This window comes from Salmo salar, chromosome ssa04 (genome assembly GCF_905237065.1).
Source record: "Salmo salar chromosome ssa04, Ssal_v3.1, whole genome shotgun sequence".
NCBI lineage: Eukaryota > Metazoa > Chordata > Actinopteri > Salmoniformes > Salmonidae > Salmo > Salmo salar.
Window position 1 is genome coordinate 21,886,822 of NC_059445.1, and position 27,396 is coordinate 21,914,217.

At 41.5% G+C, this 27,396-nt stretch overlaps 1 pseudogene; it reads right to left on the bottom strand.

Moving 5' to 3' along the window:
* Positions 1 to 5,585: 5,585 nt before the first annotated feature.
* Positions 5,586 to 26,221, bottom strand: LOC106602565 (uncharacterized; annotated as a pseudogene).
* Between the last annotated feature and the right edge of the window lie 1,175 nt (positions 26,222 to 27,396).

The following is a 27,396-nucleotide window of genomic DNA, read 5'->3' on the forward strand; positions in this document are numbered from 1 at the left end:
TCAAAGAGGCTTTACGGCAAAAGCATAAAGTTAGATTATGTTAGGACAGTACATAGCCACAAAAGTACAAACATCCATTTTCAATTCAAGGTCAGGCGTCACCAAAAGCAGAAACCAGCTTGAATTATGCACTAACTTTTGTCAATCTCCATCAGATGACACTCCTAGGACATTATGTTATACAATACATGCATTTTTTGTTCCATCAAGTTCATATTTATATCCAAAAACAGCATTTTACAGTAGCGTCAAATTCAGATTTTTTCTTCTCTGAAATGCTTCCGGTGAACATAACAAAATTACTATTCGAAAACATTGGTAAATTATAATATTGTCATTCAAAGAATAATATATTATCATCTCGTAATTGCTACCGAATGGCCAGATCTCAAAATAACTTTACTGGGAAATCACATTTTGCAATAAACGGGGTGCTATGTTAAGAACAACAGGCTATGCTATACAGTTAGCATCATCTAAAATCGATAATAACATTGTAAATATCCCCTTACCTTTGATTATCTCCATCAGAAGGCAGGCATCCCAGGTCCGGAAGGCATCCCAGGTCCGGAACAAATGTGGTTTCTTTTGACAAAGTTCATAATTTATGTCCAAATAACACCAAGTACTTAGCGTTCATTATGCTCCCACAAAACGTGGTGGGGGACTGTAAAATCACGCCGAAAAGCTAAAAAACCTAGTAAATAATCTATTTATGTTCGTTCAAACATGTCAAATGTTGTTTAGCATTAATCTTTTGGTCCATTTTTAACGTTAAACATCAGTAATATTTTCACACAACCTATCCTATGTCTAGATAAAAATGATGACAAACTCACGTTTCTCAGATTTATGCGCAGGCGCAAAAAAATGAAGTGATGACATGTCAACTTCCTTGGATTCTAATTTGCTCTCTGTTTATCATAGACGCTTCAAACAACTTTATAAAGATCGTTGACATCTAGTGGAAGCCGTAGGTGTTGCGAAATGAATCCTTTCTCACTATGGTATCTATAAAACAATGACACTAAATAGTACAGTCACAAAATTCACATTTTTTTGGATCTATTTTTCACAGGTTTTTGCCTGCAATATGAGTTTTGTTATACTTACAGACACCATTCAAACTGTTTTAGAAAATTCAGAGTGTTTTCTATCCGAATGTGTTAATAATATGCATATCCTAGCTTCTGAGTTGGTGTAGGAGGCAGTTAAAAATGGGCATCATATTTTTTTCAAAATGTCTCAATACTGCCCCCGAGCCCCAACAGGTTTTAAGGAATACCTGGGATAGGATAAAGTAATCCTTCTTTTTACAGTGTACCACTAATACATTTCTATATGGTGAACAGTGTTTATGCACATATTACACTAAATTAGACTTGCCCCCTATTATTTCAACACACAACACACACGGTCACTCTCTCTCTCCCTCTTCTCTCTCTCTCTCTCTCCTCTCTCTCCCTCTCTCCAGGAGTCTGTAGAGAACGGTATGCAAATGTTGTGAAGGGATCAGCCCGAGACAGTTATGAGTTGAAACCCATGGGGAGTTAACTAAACCATTTCAACAGAGAATACATTGTTTTTTAGGTGTTAAGCCTGTGGTAGACCTTTATATTCGGTACCCGTATACAGGTTGAACATTTAAGCTCTGATAAGCACTTCTGACGTTAAACACGCAACAAGAAGTTTTCCCCATCCCTCCTGTTAATTGGGAAACATTTGGTCGTTTGACAGAGGGAAATGCTGTAAATTAAGAGGACTCAATGTATTTTGAAAAATCAGATGTTGAGAATTTTAATAAATACTGCTTTGAGTAAGCCAAACAGCTGTGAGTCCAAATGTGCACTTTATATCTCCATATCATAAAACTCATGTCTATTTAAGTGATAATGCCCGAGAAGCCGGTGTTTGTTGGGGCCGGCAAACCATGCCAATATATCCAACAAACACCGGCTTCGAGGGCATTATCACTTTTATACAACGGGTTACCAACATATTCAAATAAACATGACATGTTTTCATAAAACTGTTATTTTTATTAATTTATTCTAACAATTTCATCCTTCCACAAGATATAGTCCCGACACACATCTAAGGTTGCTGGAGACGTGACCCAGTCATTCGTTATTTTGTTTATGTGTCTATGGACGCGACCCAGTCATTCGTTCTAAATGTTCCATTGCCATACTTGCTGGTTCTTATCCCTTGCTTAATAGCTAGCCAACTATGGCTAACTAACAGTCACGTCAAACAGTGTGGAGAGAATAACAAAAGTAGCTGCATTTGTTTAAGCTGTTTTCTAGTGACATTTATTTGGATACATCCATAACAATGAGCTAATGAGGAACAATTTCGCCTGGCATAGAAAATGTGCTCTCTCGTTAGCTCCTCTGAACAACAGTGTCCTAACAACACAGCTAACACAATAACTTCAAACTGAAGCTGGAAAGACTGCAAACTAGCTGCACTTCGTTTCGTTTTACCTTTTTTCAATTTACCTTTTTTTTCTGGCTGAGAAACGTTGCCTGCCTCTCTCTCTCGTCCCAACTCCCAACCAGTACACGTTCCTTACTATGGGACAGTTTGAGATCGAATTTGAATATTGAAACAATGTTGCAAATGTCGGAGAGATAGACAGTAAGTTTTAAGCCCCATGGGTTTAACGGAGCTCCACGATATAGAACGATAAGTACCGGAGTTGTAACTCCAATTCTGAGTGGAGTCACATAGGACTTAATTAAAGGTCCTCTCGCTGTAGTCTCGCTGAAGATAATTTTTCAGGAGGCTGATTGAGGGGAAGCATCCCCTCATATAGCATCCCCCCATCACCTCATATACCTGTACTCCCATTGGCTGCAGGTGTGTGCATAATTTTCTCTCAGGCTGTTCATTGCCTAGGCAGCGGGGTAAACCACTAGGAGCAGAGCTCCCCTATGGGGCTCAGTTCCACTCATAGAACTGGAGTTACAACTCCGGTAACTACCGATTTAGCCGGTGGTAACTTGTGGAATAGAAACTAGCTGGAATGCGCTTTTAACCAATCAGCATTCAGGATTAGACACACCCATTGTATAAACAGTGTCAATGTTTATGATCACTATGTGTGATGTACAGTTACAAGACGACATGGCGTCATACCCTGTTCTGATCAGAATCTATTTGTCTATTGTGAAGGAAATTCACAGCAGGAGAAGCACCTGAACGCACTCATGGCTCGTTTCTATGCTCACCAAAAATACAACCTGTTTCTCTGAATTGCCTTGTAAAAGCCTAACACTGCAAGTTTATATTTTATAACCTAGCTAGTCATGTAGGCAATAGAACAAGCTTTTCTTGGACTGCGTAAACAACAGTAATTGTGTGATGGCGACGATGCAGGGTTGCGTTCCAAACAAAACAACTACAAGTGCGCTTGCTCTAGTTCCTCAACAACACAGCTAGGAGAGCTCAAAAAAAGCACCTTATAGTTAAATACTTTTCTTTGGGTCCTAAAAGTGCATTGAAATGACTTTGGAGATGTGTGTGGCCACTTAGGGACATCAGTTAGTCCTCTCATTCAAACCCTTGTCATTTTTTTTGTCTTATGTTGCACCTACCCTACATTTTCCAGGAATATTCTTGTCATGATACTGAATGTAACAAATTGGGCGAAAAATACAGTAAATGTAAAATGCACATAAAAATTAAACAGTGTAATGTTTGGATTCAGTCTTGTGTCAGGTGACCTGTGGTGTCCTCAACTTTGGTCTAATCATTTTCCCATAATCTCCAAACTGTTCCCCGTTTAATTGCTACCATGCCTACGGATATGCATTTCATATTTCTTCTATAAGAACCATTTCAATTTTGCCCTATCCATATAGGCCAATTCATCATTACGTTAAAGGGAAAATCCACTCAACTATCATTTGATATTTTTTCATTAGTCCACTGTTGATACAGTCCCTAAATATGTTGCATTTTCCATCATCATGATGATGTGGAAGGTGACACTTTGCTTCTTGAAAGTCCAATATCTTGAAAACTTGACTGCTGTTGTCACGATTGTAGCCGTGTTGAAGTGACCAAAATGCAGCCGGGATGTGAATACTCATCTTTTAATGATGATGATGATGATGAATAAAGCAAACACAGAAAACAATAAACAAGACCGACTAAAGACAGGTTAACAGGCTATACTTACAATAATAGCAGTGCTAACAAAAACAACCCACAAACCCAGATGACAAACACACTCCTAATATATGACTCCCAATCAGGAACAACGATAACCAGCTGTCCCTGATCGGGAGCCACACAGACCAACATAGAAACAGACATCCCAGAACACACATACACAGACTTCTTCTGCCACGTCCTGACCAAAATACTACACAACTACTCCCTCTGCTGGTCAGGACGTGACAGCTGTCTTGGCAAACATTTTGGGACTGTATCAACAGTGGACTAATAAAAAAAAGACCAAAATATTGTTTTTGACTGGATTTTCCCTTTAACTCCATAATCTAGAGCCATACACCCAAAATGAAGATGAAGACAATAGTAAAGTTTAACACTTGTTTATTGTTGTAGACTCAAGGAGGAGGACTTCGTTTTGACCAAAACAAAATGGAAGACTGAAACTAAAAGGCATTCCTAACGTTTTCTTTATTCCATGTCTAATAGGTTTACCATGATATCACTCCAGCCCCAGTGACTACAATATTTTTGATAGCCTGTTTATTAATTTATGGCACACTTTACATGAAATTCAATGCGTTTTGTAATATATATATAGTACCAGTCAAAAGTTTGGAGACACCTACTCATTCCAGAGTTTTACTTCATTTTTACTATTTATACATTGTAGAATAATAGTGAAGACATGCAAACTAGGAAATAACACATCTGGAATCATGTAGTAACCAAAAAAGTGTTAAACAAATCAAAATATATTTTATATTTGAGATTCTTCAAAGTAGCAACCCTTTTCCTTGATGACAGCATTGCATACTCTTGACAACACTTTTTTGGTTACTAGATGATTCCATATGTGTTATTTCATAGTTTTGATGTCTTCACTATTATTCTACAATTTGAAATAATGAAATAGCACATATGGAATCATGTAGTAACCAAAAAGGTCTTGCCAAGAGTGTGCGCAATATTTTATCGATGGCAATTTGAATGCACAGAGATACCGTGATGAGATCCTGAGGCCTACTGTCGTGCCATTCATCCACCGCCATCACCTCATGTTTCAGCATCATCATGCACGGCCCCATGTTGCAAGGATCTGAACAGAATTCCTGGAAGCTTACAATCCCAGTTCTTCCATGGCCTGCATACTCACCAGACATGTCACCCGTTGAGCATGTTTGGGATGCTCTGGATTGACGTGTACAACAACGTGTTCCAGTTCCTGCCAATAGCCAGCAACTTCGCACAGCCATTGAAGAGAAGTTGGACAACATTCCACAGGCCACAATCAACAGCCTGATCAACTCTATGTGAAGGAGATGTTGCGCTGCATGAGGCAAATGGTGGTGTCATGGAAATACTACACAACGTGTCGTGGAAATGACCACCAGGGACACTCAAAGTCAATCTTAAATGAATGATATTTTATTATCAGCATTCTGGAGAAGTTCCAACCTACTCTACGCACCACAATACACATGTCAATCAGGAGCTCTGCTGGGGCAGTTCCAGTAGTTGTCTTATACAAAGCTATAGACAGACATATATTTTCATGATTCTGCATAATTAAGTCATCATTACCATTTTTTTCATACATGTGACCGACCAAAACTGGTTCATAACATGCGACAGACCAATACTGTCACGGATCCCTATGGAACTTTCATTACGCACACTGGTCCCCTATTCCACTGATTAGTACTTGTATAAGTGTGCCCTTTGGTTTCCATTGTGCTGTCCATTATTGTTACAATGTCCGTTGGTGCGTAGGAGTACCTGTGCTGTGTGTTTTGGCTTTCGTGCCATTGTGGATTGTACAGATGATTACGGGTCCTGTCCCGTGTGTTAATCGTTGTGCGCATGTTTTTTATTTAAGGTACTCCTCGCTCCTTTGTTTTGGGTTTCTACCCTGTGTTTTGTTATGTGTTTGTTTGGTCTTCGTCCCCGTGCCTTTACACGGCACGCTGTAATTTGGGCTTAATAAAAAAGAAATATTACGCATTCCTGCGCCTGTCTCCCAAATAATTTATGCCAAGGTGACAAATACCTTACAAGGATTCTTCTCTCCAAGCTGAAATCTTGAATCTGAGATATATTTCATTCTCAAAACAAATTTCTGGGCATACTGCCAAATTTCAGCTACTGATAGTGAGGATTTGTTCAGTCAGTCACTTGCATGAACACAGAAAATGGTTATTAGAAAAGCACATGAATAGAACACATAAATTAATTATTAGAAAGCACAAACATACAAAATGTTCAGCATAGTGGTCAGAGCAGTAATTATTTATCATGAGAGGACAAACAACAACTAATTATGCTGCATACTCCAAGAAAGGTTCAAATCTAACTGGTAAAAATAATAATACATTGCTGAAGTATTGTCACTTTTGAGGACACAAGCTCAAATACAAATGTCCTAACGTTGGTCATTAATCTGACGACTGATATTCATTGAATAATTAACTGTGTTTATAATTACGTGATAAGATTAATCAGGCAACCATTAACTCAGTAACCTGGGGCACCATGAGAAAAGTTTGTTCAATGAGTTACCGTTTCCCAAATTAACTCAAAGAATATCAGAATAACGATTTCATAGCAGTCGGCAATTAATTCATTTCTACTTAAGTCTCATTCTGAACGTTACATAATTCTTAAATCTGCACAAACCCGGGTCTCACTAAATCATTCCGTACCACACAAATTGAGTTGATTATTTATTTACTAACAAGCTATATAATAATATAAGATACACATACACAAACACACAGTCCAGGCTATTGATTAGAACTTAATACAATGAAACAGGTCCCTAGCGGACCAACACAAAATGACACATGTTACACAAGATGGAGGTTTAAAGAAAGAGAGAGAGAGAGAGAGAGAGAGAGAGAGTGCACGAGAGAAAAGCACACTTAGATACATTTGTAAACTATGCTTAGTTTAGCCCTGACACCTTGCCCTGAACTGCCGCTGTTATGGGTCAGAATTATAATGATGTAATTACTTGTTGAAGGTCTCCGTTGAGTATCTCTTCGTGGACCGAGTTCCGCTTATTGGGCAGTTCGACGAGGCCTCCTCCGATGGCGGCGTCTCCTTCATTACCAGGTGTAAGTCTCTGATTGTCCACATGATGTCAGTCCACATGATGTATGTCCTCTTAGTGGTCTGTTCCCTTGCACTCATTCTGTGAGAGTGGACTTCTGAGGAGGCTAATCAGCTGTGTCGACTCTCCCAGCTTGGGTAGAAGGGCCATGTAGACAACCGATGATTTGAAGAGAAAAACTAGCTGGTTCTTCTTGAATTCGACCCTTTTTTAGATACAGTAATCAACCGTAGCCTTGATGGTTAAGAGGTTCCTTTGTCCTCTTCCTCGTGTTGCATTTGTGGGGTTGTGACTATCTTAGATCACGCTGCGGCTGTGGTCCGATTTAGTCTGGTAAATTCTTAACTCACATGTTTTATACCCCCGGGTCACAAAGGGGCATTTCCAAAGGGGTTTTTATGGCAAGTTCTCTGGGGCATATCTAGTTACGAGGCAAGGTATCCCAATGTACTATGATCTCGTTAGACAACTAAAAAAATAGTTAATTGTTACAAAAATATTCTCTTTGATCTGAATATTTTCTACACAACGCACAGTCCTACAGAGACACCCCTCACTCCCGCAGAGGGGGAGAGGTAGAGAGGGATTGATGGGGGGAGGGTTATGACACCTCAAGCCATTGTAAATCTTAAGGCAGCAGACAAATCCTTTGTCCTCTCAGTGGAGGATTGGAGTGTATGGTGGGCCTATGGAGAATCTACCTCAGATTTAAATTTACCGGACATTTGAGGAATTTTGCTACATCCAAATATTTTGTATTAAGATGAGCATTATATTGTTAGATTAAAGGAGTAACTCTGGTAGGCCTGAATCAGTCTTCCTCACCTCAAGTTCAACCGTTGAAGTCAGTTGGAGCACTGGAGCTGTCAGTGTCCCCCTGGTGCTGCTGCTCATTCCGTGCACCAGTTCCAGAGGTCAACGTTGCTGGCCTCTAGGCTTCACTGAACTGTCTCATTACGCACACCTGGTTCCCATTCCCCCTGATTAGTGATTGTTTATATGTGCCCTCTGTTCTCCATTGTCCTGGTCGATTAATGTTCCCATGTCCGTTGGTCTTGTGAGTACCTATGCTTTGTTGTTTTCGGCTTTCACGCTGCGGAAGGTGCACTTGTTATTTCGGGTCTCATCCCATGTAGTGTATAACGGGTCTCGTCCCGTGTATTTATTAGAGGTTTAACCTCGGTCTTTTGTTTGGTCTGTGTTTTGTATAAGTGTGTGTTTTGGGCTTCGCTCCGTGCATTTGAATGGCAATTTTGGGTGGCGTATTAAAAAGCCCTATTACGTATTCCTGCGCCTGTCTCCAATCATTTATACAATGTGACAGGGGCGCACTGCCTTCCTATGATAGGCCTGCAGTAGCTAAAGCTTAACAGCCAAACCATACCAAACGTTTCTAAACTTTATTAGGGTAATAAAAAGTAAGTCAAGCCATTGTTTATAGAGAAAATATGAGAAGAATGGCGAATGTAAACCAGGGCAAAAATACATTACCCTCCCCTGTGCCCTACCCAAATAAATAAAAAAGATTTGATAACCCTCCCCTATATTGTGGCACCCCTCCCCCAGTAATATTCACTCTGTCCCTAAAGAGTAAAGAAGTTTCACTTTTAATTTCATTATGAGATTTCAGAGGACTTCCATGAAAATTCTAACTACATGTCATGTGACTAAATGCATTTAATGATTTGTGGATGTAATTAGTTAACTGTTCCCACTGCATTGTTTAATCAGTATGTATGAATGACAGGAGCAATGATGAGAGGGGCTGAGTTTTGACCATCATAATTATCAGATGGGCCAAAGTATGGAAAGAGTTTCTCTGTAAAGGTGCAGCCAGTGAAATAGTAGATATGAGACCTGGCCTCCACATCATAAAAGGAGACCAGACCCTCCTCATAGTCCACAAACACCCCCACCTTCTGGGGATTCTTTCTCCGGGAGAGGAGGACAAGGGGGAAGGTCCAGCTATCATGCTCATCCATTCGGGTCACAGTCCAGAGTCCATCCTCAGGTCTCAGTATTATAATCCCCTTCCTGTCTATGGACTCTCTGGCCACTCCTAAATTCCATCTAGTCTTCCCCTTAACCGTCACCTCATAGTAAAATCTTCCTGAGGAGAAGCCATCCTTTCCAAGGACAAATCGATGACCAACAAACCTTTTTGGATTGTCAGGAAGATTCTGTGGTATGCCTCCCGTTCTCACTTGTTTCCCATCCTCAGACAGGATGAGAATGGAACTTGCTGTATCAGGTTCCAGAGTCACATCTACTGCATACTGCTCAATCATCTTCAGTTTGACTTCAGGCAGCTTCTCCATCTCTTTATTCAGTATCTCCTCCAGGTGAGACACAGCTCTCCTCACAGTCCCCACACACAGATCACTGTGAACACTGATCTCAGACCAGTCCTTGGTGGGTTGAGGGTTGCACGCTAGGGATAGGAAGCTCTGGAGAAGTTGGAGGTGGTCCTCAGTGTGTGAGAGCTGCTTCAGATCAGTTCTTCTCCTCTTTAGCTCAGTGATTTCCTGATCCAGTTCTTTAATGAGCCCTTCAGCCTGCCTCTCTACTGCTTTCTGCTTCTCCTCAATCACCTCAATCAGCTCAGCCTGGCTTTTCTCAATGGAGTGAACCAGAGCAGTGAAGACTTGTACACTGTTTGCTATCTCTCTCTTTGCATCTCTCTTGCTGCAATCTACTGAGAGTCTGATCTTTTTAACTTTCTTCAGTCGCTCCTGGATAATTTGCTGCAGTTCTGCCTCAGTTTTCCCCAGCTGAGCCTTCCTCTCTCCACACTCTTCTTCTATTGGGACAGTGTCATGAGTCTTGTGGTCTCCCTCAGTGCAGAACTGACACACATGTCTGGTCAGTCCTACAGAACAGCTCCAGGAGTCTGTCATGCTTCTTACACATCCTGTCTTCCAGGTTCTCCACAGGGTCGATCAGTTTGTGTCTCTTTAAGGGTGGGGCTATCTGATGAGGCTCCAGGTGAGTCTCACAGTAAGAGGTCTGACACACCAGGCAGGACATAAGGGCCTTGCGTTTCATCCCGGTGCAGACGTCACAGGCCACTTTTCCAGGTTTGGGAGGGGGCCCATCTCTACCTTTATCTCTCCTCTTTTTAAAATTCTCTACAATCTTTCTGAAGGTTTTGTTGACACAAAGCTTACGTCGTCTGGAGAATTTCTCCTGACACAGTGGACATTGACACAGGTCCTTGCTTTTCCAGTACTTTGTGATACAGGCCATGCAGAAGTTGTGTCCACATGAAGTGGTGACTGGCTCAGTGAACACATCCAGACATATAGAGCACAGGAACTGCTCTTCAGACAGGAGACTGCTGGAGGAAGCCATATCTAGACAAAGGTGGAACTATAAATTAATTCCTGGAACGAGTCAGCTCTCGATTGTTTCAGTGCCACTGTCAACATGGCATTTAGAGAAGCTAACCAATGTTGATTAAAGTTGTTTAACCATACAACATGCAGTATAAATTTGTCAATGTATTAGTCAATGTTCAAAATAAAGATGAATGTAATGTAGAAGAAAACAGGATAAAAGACAATGCATCTTCACCTGCCCTTGTAAATCTGTACTCACCTCTAACTGTGTGTGCGGGCGCTTTCTCCAATTTATCGGTACCGTAGTATAAAAAAAAAAAAGACTGCGTAGCCGTCCTCACAGATTTTCCAGAAGAGTTTGAGACCGTTTGTTTGTGTTGGCAACGTATAGTACGTCTATATACTTCACCTTCACTTCAGTAAAGTGACGTTGACATGCTGCTCCCCACCCAGTGCTGCTCTGTGCTCTGGAACAGTTAACTGTTCACATGTCTGATCTCTTTTCATTTTTGATACATTCTTGATACAAAAGAAGGAATTACTGCAGATGTATTGAAAGTTTTCTAAAGTCATCAACTACAATAGAATTCACAGGGGATGAACAAATACTGTCAGTCTAGGTAGATTTGATCCTTAATTAACCTTTTACTGCAGTAGGCTAAATCAGGGTCGCAGAGTGTTTCTTGTTAGTCTTTAACAAATCTATTTTGAAACGAAAGTATACACCTCACACACATGGTTAAGGGCTTAACAAAAATAATAGTTATACCATGTCAGATATAGAGTTGAAATGTAATACATTTTGAGTTTACATCCCAATATTACACTTTATATACATCACAGAAGACTGAAATACAACAACTGTTTGACATAGCAACACCAGATTTTGGGCTTGTTGAAACATATGAATAACATTCCACCCATGAGGTCACGAGGTAATTTGACTTCAGGAAAGGGCTACATAAAGAGCAGGAAATATTATTTTCAGATTATTCCTTTAAACATACTAACTTTCGATTCTACCAAGTCAAGTCAGACAATGGGTGGAGAACTAAAGCTGAATGTATTTTCTGTTTGTAGGAAACTGCCTGTGTTTGTTGAAATCCTGCATCTGCTGCTTGTGGTACCTGAAGAAGTTTCTAACGTACCTGAATTGTTTTACAGAATACCACTTTAATCCATTTCTAAATGGTAAATAGTGTTTATGCACATATTACACTGAACTCGCCTTGTTAGCATTTACGATACTTGCCCGCTATTGTCTCAACATCCAACACACATTCACCGTCTCTTCTTTCTCCCTTTCTCTCTCTTTAGGAGTTCGTAGAGAACAGTAAGAATATGGAGGGATGGGATCGGCCCGAGGCAGATGGAGACGGTCGTGAGATGAAGCCTATGGTGAGTTAACAATACTTTTCCAACAGAGAATACATTCATTTACCTCCATAATCTAGAGTCATGTACTCAAAATGATGATGCTGATGAAGACAATAGTAAAGTTTAACACTCCATTTGTTTATTATTGTAGACTCAAGGAGGAGGGACTTTTGTTTGACCAAACCAGGAGACTGAAACCGAAAGGCATTTGATGATTAACAGGCACTTCTCTGTCTGAAAACTCCATTGTGCAAGGTGTTCTCCCACGCCTGCTTATAGGATCATGTTACTACGGTGGATCAAATATGAAATATCCATTTACTCTAATAAGAACATTTTATATTACTCTAATATATGACATGCAGGTCCTACAAGTACTGAGGTTGTCTTATGTCAGAGGCAATGCATGATCATAACTGACAATCCCTAAATTGTGGCAACATTGAGTCATTACTGCTTACTGAGTTTGTAATACTCTATCCATAGAAAACAGGATTCCTTATGACTATCTCTATTCCCTTCATGAGTTTTTGTTATATAACAGAATTGTTATACTTTTGTTTTGCATATTAATAAAAGAAAACGAAAACAATCATGGTCCTCTTGTCTGTGTGAGATCTGTGGGGCAAGAGAGGATCAGTTCAATCTTGAACATGGGTTTGTGTCTGTATGCCACTAAGATATCCACTAAGAGGGAGAAACAATAAAACAATACACCCAAATATAAAAACAATAATGTATATTTACCCAACAATAAAGTATTGAATTAAATTAAATGCTTGTAATTATGATGTGTTGAAATGGAAATTTCCCTGTATCAGACCAGGGTTCAAAGTGTATTTTGTATTCTGTCTAGTATGTTAGCTGCACTTGATTGAGCTTCCCTGGTGCATTATAACCAATAGAATAGTCCCAAAAGTACAACCCCACCAATCTGGCACCATAGAAATATAATTTTTAAATGTCAATGTCTGGCACTCCATATACAGGCTCAATCAAATGCTCAAAGTATCTGAAAGAAAACAAATACTATTGGAATCCAGGTCTGTCCTGTATCAGTTTGACTATTTCCTAACTTAATTTTCCTCTACCCTGTGGTGGATATCAGGAATAAATCCCCGCTGACCCTGACCCCCATCCTGTCCTCTATGCTGCGACTGGCCCACTACCACCTGGGTACGTGGCCGTCCTTACTTAGATCCACAACCAGCTCAAAGGAAAAGTACCTCCTTTATCACATTCACCTACATCCACAACCATCTCAAAGGCTAAGGATGTGCCATATCATTAGCTTCCCTTTGAGAGAGAATAATAGTTAGGAGAGAAAAATAGTATCACTTTCTGTCAAAGGTCAGCATTAGACCTAAATGATATTAATAATTAAAGCAAAATAACTTGGATTACTTTTTAATTTCATTTGAGTTGAATGAAGTGACGCAGCATGACAACGTGAATGTTCAAGAATCCCAAATCGCATTATGCATTTCCTCCTTTCTAGAGTAGCTTTGATGACAGTTGTATTTGTGATGCTAACGTTATCTCACAAATGTGAGGATGTTTGAGATGGAAAAACCTAAGCATTTTATAATGAACAAGTCTCGTTCTTTCAACATTACATTGGCGACCATGTCTTGTATGAATGTAAACAAGTCTGAGGCACGCATGCCAATGGTTAATTCTGCTGTCTGTAAGGAAATGGGCAGGCTGTAGGTTGACTCTGATGCTACGATTAAATAGAGCACACTCAGCGCACCTTTTCTTCCATTCACCCTTCCCTTGTTACAATTCTCCCTAGAAATTACCATCCCGTGTTGGAGGCCAAGTGGGCATGACTGGGCATGATTGAAATCATACTCAATCCTCACATTTCCAAGGAACGTCATACATTTCACAGACCTCGCAAATCTCTGTTTTGAAAGATACTGACTTTATGACAAATTATCCTATGTACCCTTGGTAGTCAATTTTGGAATACTAATAAATGCCACGTAGGCCGCTTTCAACCAGAGAAGTAGTTTTTTTTGGTTTAGCTCCCCTTTGAGGGATAGTTTTCCTTCTGTCAAAGGTCAGCATTGTGGGTCGATGAAAAGCTATGATCCCTTATTGATATCACTTATTAAATCCACTTCAATCACTGTGGATGAAGGGGAGGAGACATGTTAAAGAAGGATTTTTAAGCCTTGAGACAGTTGAGACATGGATTGTGTACATGTGCCATTCAGAGGGTGAATGGGAAAGACGCAAGATTTCAGTGCCTTTGAACAGGGTATGGTAGTAGCTGCCAGGCGCACCGGTTTGAGTGTGCTAAGAACTGCAATGCTGCTGGGTTTTTCACGCTCAACAGGGGGGGGTGGGTCCTAATGTTTTGTGAAATCAGTATATTACGATGTAAAGAGAGGTTTTCATTTTAATTTCATTATAATATTTCAGCGGAGACGTGGCACATCAAAACTCACACTCAATTTGTGCAAATATGTATAAAAAGTATTTCAGCAGATTTTGTGCATTTTCCTGCGTTTTTCTGCGGCTAAATTCGTGTGACATGAACAAACTCAGCTCGTGGCATTTTGGCGATTTCACCTCATATATATATAACCTCATATATTTATACCTCATAAATATATAAATATATTTTTCATGTTTAAAAAAGACAAACTGTTTTAGTGTGGAAAACAACCAGGTTCTATTTTGTATTAGTAATTTGTAATATCTTCCAACAAGGAGATAAGTAGAGGAAAATAAGAAACTAGAAACAAAGATTTGATAAAAAATAATTCATACAAAAGTCATGAGTTGGCTATAACATATATAACATAGACCTAGTACTGCCTACATGAAAAAAGGGCCTTTCTGACTACCAGTATCCCAAAGTATTAAGTGAAAACAAGCATAGAAAAGAGTATTGGCATTAATAATAAAAAAAACTACGTAAGGCTAATTATATTATCATTATTTCGGTGACAACTTGGTTGATTAGCAATATTGGGTTGTTAACACGTTTCGTTTTTTTTATATAAATAATTGTGGAACATTAAAAAAAGGCAGTGTAGAACACCATTGCCCATCTTGCATTGCTTTAATAACTTTCAAAAGATTGTTCCTAAGTTTGCCCCCCAAAAATGTATTTTCCTATGAATGAAGTCACACAAAAATGTGTCTTTTCCTACAAATGAAGTCGCACAATTTTTGGGGTCTTTTCACATGAATTAAACCACACAAAAACGCATGAAATCTGCTAAAATACTTTTTGTCCATATTTGCACAAATTCAGTGTGAGATTGTGTTGCTTCTGTCGGATCTGACAATTAATCTTGATGGTTGTACAGTCGTCTCAAATAAAACTGCGAAGGACCTCGCCGTTACTCTGGACCCTGATCTCTCTTTTGACGAACATATCAAGACTATTTGAAAGACAGCTTTTTTCCATCTACGTAACATTACAAAAATCTGAAACTGTCTGTCCAAAAATGACGCAGAAAAGTTAATCCATGCTTTTGTCACTTCTAGATTAGACTATAGCAATGCTCTATTTAACCTGTTGGGGATAGGGGGCAGTATTTGCACGGCCGGATAAAAAACGTACCTGATTTAATCTGGTTACTACTCCTGCCCAGAAACTAGAACATGCATATAATTGTTTGATTTGGATAGAAAACACCCTAAAGTTTCTAAAACTGTTTGAATGGTGTCTGTGAGTATAACAGAACTCATATGGCAGGCCAAAACCTGAGAAGATTCCAAACAGGAAGCGCCCTCTCCGACCATTTCTTGGCCTTCTTTGTCATCTCTATCCAAAACAAAGGATCTCTGCTGTAACGTGACACTTTCTAAGGCTCCCATAGGCTCTCAGAAGGCGCCAGAACGTTGAATGATGACTCTGCAGTTACTGGCTGAAAAACAGTAGCGCATTTGGTATGTGGTCGATCTGAGAACAATGAGACGGGCGCACGCGTGCACGAGACGACTCCATTTTCAACTTTGAGTCTTTGAACGAAAACAACTTCTCCCGGTCGGAATATTATCGCTATTTTACGAGAAAAATCGCATAAAAATTGATTTTAAACAGCGTTTGACATGCTTCGAAGTACGGTAATGGAATATTTTTACATTTTTTGCGTGTCACCCTTCGTTACCCTTCGGATAGTGTCTTGAACGCACGAACAAAACGCCGCTATTTGGATATAACTATGGATTATTTGGAACCAAAACAAGATTGGGTGATGAAGTAGAAGTCCTGGGAGTGCATTCTGACGAAGAACAGCAAAGGTAATCCAATTTGTCTTATAGTAAATCTGAGTTTGGTGAGTGCCAAACTTGGTGGGTGTCAAAATAGCTAGCCTGTGATGGCCGGGCTATCTACACAGAATATTGCAAAATGTGCTTTCACCGAAAATCTATTTTAAAATCGGACACCGCGATTGCATAAAGGAGTTCTGTATCTATAATTCTTAAAATAATTGTTATGTTTTTTGTGAACGTTTATCGTGAGTAATTTAGTAAATTCACCGGAAGTGTTCGGTGGGAATGCTAGTCACATGCTAATGTAAAAAGCTGTTTTTTGATATAGATATGAACTTGATTGAACAAAACATGCATGTATTGTATAACATAATGTCCTAGGAGTGTCATCTGATGAAGATCATCAAAGGTTAGTGCTGCATTTAGCTGTGGTTTTGGTTTTTGTGACATTATATGCTAGCTTGAAAAATGGGTGTCTGATTATTTCTGGCTGGGTACTTTGCTGACATAATCTAATGTTTTGCTTTCGTTGTAAAGCCTTTTTGAAATCGGACAGTGTGGTTAGATTAATGAGAGTCTTGTCTTTAAAATGGTGTAAAATAGTCATATGTTTGAGAAATTGAAGTAATAGCATTTGTAAGGTATTTGAATATCGCGCCACGGGATTCCACTGGCTGTTGACTAGGGTGGGACGCAAACGTCCCACCTAGCCCATAAACTTCAGTTAGTGCTAAACATAGCTGCTACAATCTTGACCAGAACCACATTTTTATATCATACTACTCCAGTACTAAACTCTCTACACTGGCTTCCTGTTAAGGCTAGGGGTGATTTCAAGGTTTTACTGCTAACCTACAAAGCATTATATGGGCTTGCTCCTACCTATCACTCCGATGTGGTCCTGCCGTACATACCTACACATACGCTACGGTCACAAGACGCAGGCCTCCTTACTGTCCCTAGAATTTCTAAGCAAACAGTTGGACGCAGGGCTTTCTCTTATAGAGCTAAATTTTTATGGAATGGTCTGCCTATCCATGTGAGAGATGCAGACTCGGTCTCGACCTTTAAGTCTTTATTGAAGACTCATATCTTCAGTAGGTCCTATGATTGAGTATAGTCTGGCCCAGGGTTGTGAAGGTGAACGGCCAGGCACTGGAGCGACGAACCGCTCTTGCAGTTTCTGCCTGGCCGGTAACCCCTCTCTCCACTTGGATTCTCTGCCTCTAACCCTATTACGGGGGCTGTGTCACTGGCTTACTGGTGCTCTTCCATGCCGTCCCTAGGAGGGGTGTCACTTGAGTGGGTTGAGTCAATGACGTGATCTTTCTGTCCAGGTTGGCACCCCCCTCGGGTTCATGCCGTGGGGGAGATCTTCGTGGGCTATATTCAGTCTTGTCTCAGGGTAGTAAGTTGTGGTTGAAGATATCCCTCAAGTGGGTGGGGTTATATCCTGCCTGGTTGGCCCTGCCCGGGGGTATCGTTGGATGGGGCCACAGTGTCTCCCGACCCCTCCTGTCTCTGCCTCCAGTATTTATGCTGCAATAGTTTATGTATCGGGGGTTAGGGTCAGTCTGTTATATCTGGAGTATTTCTCCTGTCTTATCCGGTGTCGTGTGTGAAGTTAAGTATGCTCCCTCTAATTCTCTCTCCCTCTCCCTTCCTCTCCCTCCCCTCTCAGAGGACCTGAGCCCTGGGAACATGCCTCAGGACTACCTGACCTGATGACTCCTTGCTGTCCCCAATCCACCCGGTCGTGCTGCTGCTCCAGTTTCAACAGTTCTGCCTGTGGCTATGGAACCCTGACCTGTTCATCGGATGTGCTACATTGTCGTGGACCTGCTGTTTTCGACTCTCTCTCACTACCGCACCTGCTGTCTCTAACTCTGAATGCTTGGCTATGAAAAGCCAACTGACATTTACTCCTGAGGTGCTGATCTGTTGTACCCTCTACAACCACTGTGAATATTATTATTTGACCCTGCTGGTCATCTATGAACGTTTGAACATCTTGGTCATGTACTGTTATAATCTCCACCCGGCTCAGCCAGAAGAGGAGTCGCCACCCCTCAGAACCTCATTCCTCTCTAGGTTTCTTCCTAGGTTGCTGCCTAGGAACATCTGCAGTCCTCATGCCTCCTTGCAGCATAACAAAGGCACGTTCACGCAGATGAGCAGGGACAATGGGCATCTTTCTTTTGGTGTTTTTCAGAGTCAGTAGAAAGGCATGCTGCACTGACAGAGATGGCCGCCTCGCTTCGCATTCTTAGGAAACTTTGCAGTATTTTGTTTTTTTATGTATTCTTTCTTACACTGTTACCCCAGGAAATCTTAATTCTCATTACATACAGCTGGGAGGAACTATTGGATATAAGAGCAACGTCAACTTACCAACATTACTACCAGGAATACGACTTTCCCGAGTTGGATCCTCTGTTTGGCTACCACCCAGGACAATGGATCGGATCCCAGCAGGCAACCCAAAACAAAGGCGCCGCAGAAGGGGCAGACGGAGTGGTCTTCTGGCCAGGCTCCGTAGACGGGCACATCACCCACCGCTCCCGAGTATGCTACTAGCCAACGTCCAGTCTCTTGACAACAAGGTAGACGAAATCCGAGCAAGGGTTGCCTTCCTGAGAGACATCAGAGATTGTAACATTCTCTGTTTCACGGAAACATGGCTCACTCGGGATATGTTATCAGAGTCTGAACACCCACCTGGTTTCTTCACGCATTGCGCCGACAGAAACAAACATCTCTCTGGTACGAAGAAGGGCGGGGGTGTATGCCTTATGATTAACGAGTCGTGGCGTGATCATAACAACATACAGGAACTCAAGTCCTTTTGTTCACTTGACCTAGAATTCCTTACAAACAAATGCCGACCGCATTATCTACCAAGAGAATTCTCTTCGATTATAAACACAGTCGTGTACATCCCCCCCAAACAGACACCTCGACGGCCCTGAAAGAACTTCATTGGACTCTATGTAAACTGTAAACCCCATATCCTGAGGCTGCATTTATTGTAGCTGGGGATTTTAACAAGGCTAATCTGAAAACAAGGCTCCCTAAATTTTATCAGCATATCGAATGCTTGACCCAGGCTGGGAAAATTCTGGATCATTGCCATCCCTCGCCCTCCTTTGGGCAAATCTGACCACAACTCCATTTTGTTGCTCCCAGCCTATAGACAGAAACTAAAACAGGAAACGCCATTGCTCAGGTCTGTTCAACGCTGGTCCGACCAATTTTATTCCACGCTTCAAGATTGCTTCATTCACGTGGACTGGGATATGTTCCGCATTGCGGCGAACAACAACATTGACGAATACGCTGACTCGGTGTGCGAGTTCATTAACAAGGTGATGTTGTACCCACAGCGTCTATTAAAACATTCCCCAACCAGAAACTGTGGATTGATGGCAGCATTCGCGCAAAACTGAATGCGCGAACCACTGCTTTTAATCAGGGCATAGTGACCGGAAACATGACCGAATACATGACTGAATACAAACAGTGTAGCTATTCCCTCCGCAAGGCAATCAAGCAAGCTAAGCGTCAGTACAGAGACAAAGTGGAGTCGCAATTCAACGGCTCAGATACGAGAGGTATGTGGCAGGGTCTACAGTCAATCACGGACTACAAAAGAAAAACCAGCCCTGTCGCGGATCACGATGCCTTGCTCCCAGACAGACTAAACATTTTTTGCTCGCTTTGAGGACAATACAGTGCTACTGACACGGCCCGCTACCAAAACCTGCGGGCTCTCCTTCACTGTAGCCAACGTGAGTAAAACATTTAAATGTGTTAACCTTCGCAAGGCTGCAGGCACAGACGGCATTCCCGGCCGCATCCTCAGAGCATGCGCAGACCAACTGGCTGGTGTGTTTACAGACGTATTCAATCAATCCTTGTCCCAGTCTGCTGTCCCCACATGCTTCAAGAGTGCCACCATTGTTCCTGTTCCCAAGAAAGCTAAGGTAACTGAGCTAAATGACTACCACCCTGTAGCACTCATTTCCGTCATCATGAAGTGCTTTGAGAGACTAGTCAAGGACCATATCACCTCCACCCTACTTGACACCCTAGACCCACTCCAATTTGCTTACCGACCCAATAGGTCCACAGACGACGCAATCGCCATCACACTGCACACTGCCCTAACCCATCTGAACAAGAGGAATACCTATGTAAGAATGCTATTCATCGATTACAGCTCAGCATTTAATAAAATAGTACCCTCCAAACTCGTCATTAAGCTCGAGACCCTGGGTCTCGACCCCGCCCTGTGCAACTGGGTCCTGGACTTCCTGACGGGCCGCCCCCAGGTGGTGAGTGTAGGTAACAACATCTCCACGCCGCTGATCCTCAACACTGGGTCCCCACAAGGGTGCATTCTCAGCCCTCTCCTGTACTCCCTGTTCCCCCATGACTGCGTGGCCATGCACGCCTCCAACTCAGTCATCAAGTTTGCAGACGACACTACAGTGGTAGGCTTGATTACCAACAACGACGAGACGGCCTACAGGGAGGAGGTGAGGGCCCTCAGAGTGTGGTGTCAGGAAAATAACCTCACACTCAATGTCAACAAAACAAAAGAGATGATCGTGGACTTCAGGAAACAGCAGAGGGAGCAGCCCCCATCTACATTGACGGGACAGTAGTGGAGAGGGTGGAAAGTTTTAAGTTCCTCGGCGTACACATCACGGACAAACTGAAATGGTCCACCCACACAGACAGCGTGGTGAAGAAGGCGCAGCAGCGCCTCTTCAACCTCAGGAGGCTGAAGAAATTTGGCTTAACACCAAAAACACTCATAAACTTTTACAGATGCACAATCGAGAGCATCCTGTCGGGCTGTATCACCGCCTTGTATGGCAACTGCTCCGCCCACAACCGCAAGGCTCTCCAGAGGGTAGAGAGGTCTGCACAACGCATCACCGGGGGCAAACTACCTGCCCTCCAAGACACCTACACCAACCGATGTCACAAGAAAGCCAAAAAGATTATCTAGGACAACAACCACCCGAGCCACTGCCTGTTCACCCCGCTATCATCAAGAAGGCGAGGTCAGTACAGGCGCATCAAAGCTGGGACCGAGAGACTGAAAAACAGCTTCTATCTCAAGGCCATCAGACTGTTAAACAGCCATCACTAACATTGAGTGGCTGCTGCCAACATACTGACTCAAATCTCTAGCCACTTTAATAATAAAAAATTGGATGTAATAAATGTATCACTAGTCACTTTAAACAATGACACTTTGTATTATTTTTACATACCCTACATTATTTATCTCATATGTATATACTGTACTCTATACCATCTACTGCATCCTGCCTATGCCGTTCAGCAATCGCTCATTCATATATATTTTTATGTACATATACTTATTCATTCCTTTACACTTGTATGTATAGGGTAGTTGTTGTGAAATTGTTAGATTACTTGTTAGATATTACTGCATGGTCGGAACCAGAAGCACAAGCATTTCGCTACACTTGCATTAACATCTGCTAACCATGTGTATGTGACCAATACAAATTGATTTGATTAGATTTTTAGTGTCCTAAGTTTTCATAACTGTGACCTTAATTGCCTTCCGTCTGTAAGCTGTTGGTGTCTTAACGAGCGTTCCACAGGTGCATGTTCATTAATTGTTTATGGTTCATTGAACAAACATGGGAAACAGTGTTTAAACTCTTTACGATGAAGATCTGTGAAGTTATTTGGATTTTTATGAATTATCTTTGAAAGACAGGGTCCTGAAAAAGGGACGTTTCATGAGTTCATGAAATGCATGTCCTAAAAGAAAAGAGGTTGTCTTATGTCAGCCCAGGGTTCATAGTATTTGTTTTTCTGTGAAATATATTAGCTGCACTTAATTGAGCTCTCCTGATGCAATGGAAGCAATTAAATAGTCCCAAAAGTACAGACTCCGCTCATCTGGCACTCCATACCTTGTGGGGCCAGTAACCGAAAGGTTGCTAGATCGAATCCCTGAGCTGACAAGGTAAAAATCTGTCGTTCTGCCCATGAACAAGGCAGTTAACCCACTGTTCCTAGGCTGTCATTGTAAATAAGAATTTGTTCTTAACTGACTTGCCTAGTTAAATAAAGGTTAAAAAATGATAATTAAATACCTGCTCAAAGTAATTGAAAGAAAACAAACATCTTGTGAACCCAGGTCTGTCCCGTATCACTTATAATATTCCAACCCCTCTTGTCCTGTACCCTGTGGAGGACATCAGGAATAAATCTCAGCTGGCCCTGACCCCATCCTGTCCTCCATGATGCAACTGGCCCACTACAACCTGGGCAACGGGCCAAAGGCTCCTTCATCATCACCCTGGTGGAGATCCCTGGGCCTCATCCTCACCTACATCCACAACCATCTCAAAGACAATCTGTTCCATCCATTTTTTGTTACTTATAAATTAATGATATATACCCATTGATTCTTAAAGAATATAACTTATAAATGCCTCATGAGCTCAGTTCAACAACTGTCACACCCCATGAGAACCCAAAATATAAGCTTGTTTGTCCCCAATGTTTGTAAACATGGTAAATGTAAACAAACACTGTATAGCCTCAAAACACAATTAAAACAATAAATGTGATATCATGGATGCTCAGTCCTTGTAACCATAGCTCTGTCTATTAATCTGAGAGTGGTTACATTTCTCCAGGCCCATCCCTCAGCTTTTTACCAAAACAGAAGCGGGGAGCCCACTTTGTTATTGTTTCAACTGTAGATTCGCTCTTTAAAGTCTTTTAAAGTCTGTCTCAGCCTCCAGTATTTATGCTGCAGTAGTTTATGTGTCGGGGGGCTAGGGTCAGTCTGTTACATCTGGAGTATTTCTCTTGTCTTATCCGGTGTCCTGTGTGAATTTAAATATGCTCTCTCTAATTCTCTCTTTCTCTCTTTCTGTCTTTCTCTCGGAGGACCTGAGCCCTAGAACCATGCCTCAGGACTACCTGGTATGATGACTCCTTGCTGTCCCCAGTCCACCTGGCCGTGCTGCTGCTCCAGTTTCAACTGTTCTGCCTGCGGCTATGGAACCCTGACCTGTTCACCGGACGTGCTTGTTGCACCCTCGACAACTACTATGATTATTATTATTTGACCATGCTGGTCATTTATGAACATTTTAACATCTTGACCATGTTCTGTTATAATATCCACCCTGCACAGCCAGAAGAGGACTGGCCACCCCTCATAGCCTGGTTCCTCTCTAGGTTTCTTCCTAGGTTTTTGGCCTTTCTAGGGAGTTTTTCCTAGGGAGTTTTTCCTAGCCACCGTGCTTCTTTCACATGCATTGCTTGCTGTTTGGGGTTTTAGGCTGGGTTTCTGTACAGCACTTTGAGATATCAGCTGATGTACGAAGGGCTATATAAATAAATTTGATTTGAATTTGATTTGATTTTATAGTCCTTAAAGGACTTTGTCACATTCACACACATCCACAACCAGTTCAAAGGCTGAGTATGGCCTTTATCATCAGATTCACTTGGAGAGAGAATAAGATAAAAACTGAGAAAAAGGAATATCACTTTAAAGGATTGTTTTCCTCTGAAAAATAAATATGGCTAAATTACATGAATAATTAAAGCAACACAACTTGTATTACTTATTTTGTTTAAGTTTATTCCAGTTGATAGTCTTCATTTTTTGTAAATACAAACATTTACTATCCATGTTAAGATGTACAGAACAGATTACCTTTAATTTGATGATACAATTTCAGAGGACATCAGTGGACATGCTAACCATATGACATGTCAACCTGATTAAATGAACTCATTTGTAAACATATTGATACATGTAATGATTTGTAAATGTGCATTTTCAAATACCTGTTAGGAAAAACAGTCTGCTCTTCATTGTTTAATCAGTCTGTGTGATTGACAGGAGAGATTTTGAGATTTTTACCATTATCAGAATGGCCGAAGTATGGATACAGTTTCTCTGTAAAGGTACAGCCAGTGAAAGAGTAGATATGAGACTTGGCCTCCACATCATAAAAGGAGACCTGACCCTCCTCATAGTCCACAAACACCCCCACCTTCTGGGGCTTCTTTCTCAGGGAGAGGACGACAGGGGGGGAGGTACAGGCACGGTACACATTCCCATCCCTTAGTACCATAGTCCAGATTCCATGTTCAGGGCTCAATGTGATAATCCCCTTCCTGTCTATGGACTCTTTGGCCAGTCCTAAAGTCCACTTAGTCATTCCCTTAACAATCACCTCATAGTAAAATATATCTGAGGAGAAGCCCTTCTTTCCAAAGACAATGTGACAACGATCAAACCTTTTTGGATTGGGAGGAAGATTCTGTGCTGTGTCTCCACATCTTACTTGTTTCCCATCCTCAGACAGGATGAGTTCGGGATGTGATGTATCAGGGTCCAGAGTCACATCCACTGCATACTGCTGAATCCTCTTCAGTTTGACTTCAGGCAGCTTCTCCATCTCTTCATTCAGTGTCTCCTCCAGCTGAGACACTGCTTTCCTAACAGTCCCCACACACAGATCACTGTGAACACTGATCTCAGACCAGTCCTTGGTGGGTTGAGGTGTGCACACTAGAGATAGGAAGCTCTGGAGAAGTTGGAGGTGGTCCTCAGTGTGTGAGAGCTGCTTCAGATCAGTGCTTCTCCTCTTCAGCTCAGTGATTTCCTGCTCCAGCTCTTTAATGAACCCTTCAGCCTGCCTCTCTACTGCTTTCTGCTTCTCCTCAATCACCTCAATCAGCTCAGCCTGGCTTTTCTCAATGGAACGCGCCAGAGCAGTGAAGACTTGCACGCTGTCTGCAATCTCCCTCTCTGCATCTCTCTTGCTGCGATCTACTGAGAGTCTGATCTTTTTAACCTTCTTCAGTCTCTCCTGGATAATCAGCTGCACTTCTGCCTCAGTTTTCCCAAGCTGAGCCTTCCTCTCTCCACACTCTTCCTCTATAGGGACAGTGTCATGAGTCTTGTGGTCTCCCTCAGTGCAGAACTGACACACACAAGTCTGGTCAGTCCTACAGAACAGCTCCAGGAGTCTGTCATGCTTCTTACACATCCGGTCTTCCAGGTTCTCCACAGGGTCGATCAGTTTGTGTCTCTTTAAGGCTGGGGCTATCTGATGAGGCTCCAGGTGAGTCTCACAGAAAGAGGTTAGACACACCAGGCAGGACTTTATGGCACTGAGCTTCTTCCCAGTGCAGATGTCACAGGGCATCTTTCCAGGTTCGGGAGGGGGCCCATCTCTACCTCCATCTCTCCTCTTTTTAAAATTCTCTACAACCTCTCTGAACGTTGTGTTGACAGAAAGCTTAGGTCGTCTGGAGAATTTCTCCTTACACAGTGGACAGTGACACAGGTCCTTGCTATTCCAGCACTTTGTGATACAGGCCATGCAGAAGTTGTGTCCACATGAAGTGGTGACTGGCTCAGTGAACACATCCAGACATATAGAGCACAGGAACTGCTCTTCAGACAGGAGACTGCTGGAGGAAGCCATATCTAGACAGAGAAGGCGGAACTATAAATTATTTCCTGGAATGAGTCAGCTCTCGATAGTTTCAGTGCCACTGTCAACACGGCATTTTGAGAATCTAACCAAAGTTAATTCAAGTTGTTTAACCGTACAACATACAGTATGAATCAGTCAATGTACAAAATAAAGTTAAACATAGGTACTGTAGTTGAAAACCAGAGAATAAAGGAATTAATTAGAATACAAGAATTCACACAGTAGAATGTATCTTCACCTGCCCTTGTTAATCTCTACTCACCTATATATGTGTGTGAAAGAGTGCGGGCACTTTCTCAGATTTATCGGTACTGTAGTGTAAAAAAAACAGACTGCTTAGCTGTCTTAGATTTTCCAGAAGAGTTAGAACGTTTGCATGTGTGGGAAACGTACAGTACGTCTAGACACTTTAACTTCACTTCAGTAAAGTGACTTTGACATGCTGCTCCCCACCCAGTGCTAATCTGTGCTCTGGAACAGAATTAACCCTTCACATGTCTGACCTCTCTTCATGCTTGATACATTCTTGATACAAAAGTGTGAATCAGAGATGTTAAACAAGGAATTACTGCAGATGTATTGAAGGTTTCCTAAAGTCAACAACTACAATAGAATTCACAAATATTGTCAGTCTAGGTAGATTTGATCCTTAATTAACCTTTTACTGCAGTGGGCTAAATCAGGGTCGCAGAGTGTTTCTTGTTAGTCTTTAACAAATCTATTTTGAAACAAAAGTATACACCTCACACACATGGTTATGGGCTTAACAAAAATAATACACTTATACCATGTCAGATATAGAGTTGAAATGTAATACATTTTGAGTTTACATCCCAATATTACACATTATATACATCACAGAAGACTGAAATACAACAAAACTGTTTGACATAGCAACTCCGGATTTTGGGCTTGTTGAAACATATGAATAACATTCCACCCATGAGGTCAAGAGGTCATTTTACTTCAAGAAAGGGCTACATAAGGAGCAGGAAATATTATTTTCAGATTATTCCATTTAAACATACTCACTTTCAATTCTACCAAGTTATGTCAGACAATGGGTGGAGAACTAAAGCTGAATGTATTTTCTGTTTGTAGGAAACTGCCTGTGTTTGTTGAAATCCTGCATCTGCTACTTGTGGTGCCTGAAGAAGTGTCTAACGTACCTGAATGGTTTTACAGAATATCACTTTAATCCATTTCTAAATGGTAAATAGTGTTTTTATGCACATATTACACTGAACTCGCCTTGTTAGCGTTTACGATACTTGACCCCTATTGTCTCAATTCCAACACACATCCACCCTCTTCTTCCTCTCCCTCTCTCTTTAGGAGTTTGTAGAGAAGAGTAAGAATACGGAGGGATGGGATCGGCCCGAGGCAGATGGAGACGGTCGTGAGATGAAGCCCACGGTGAGTTAACAAAACATTTCCAACAAAGTTTAACACTCCATTTGTTTATTGTTGTAGACTCATGGAGGAGGGACTTTTGCTTGACCAAACCAGAAGACGGAAACCAAAAGACATTCCAAGCATTTTCTTAAATCCATGTGTAACAGGTTTACCATGGTATCACTCCAGTCACAGAGACTACAATATTTTTGAAAACCTGTTTATTAAT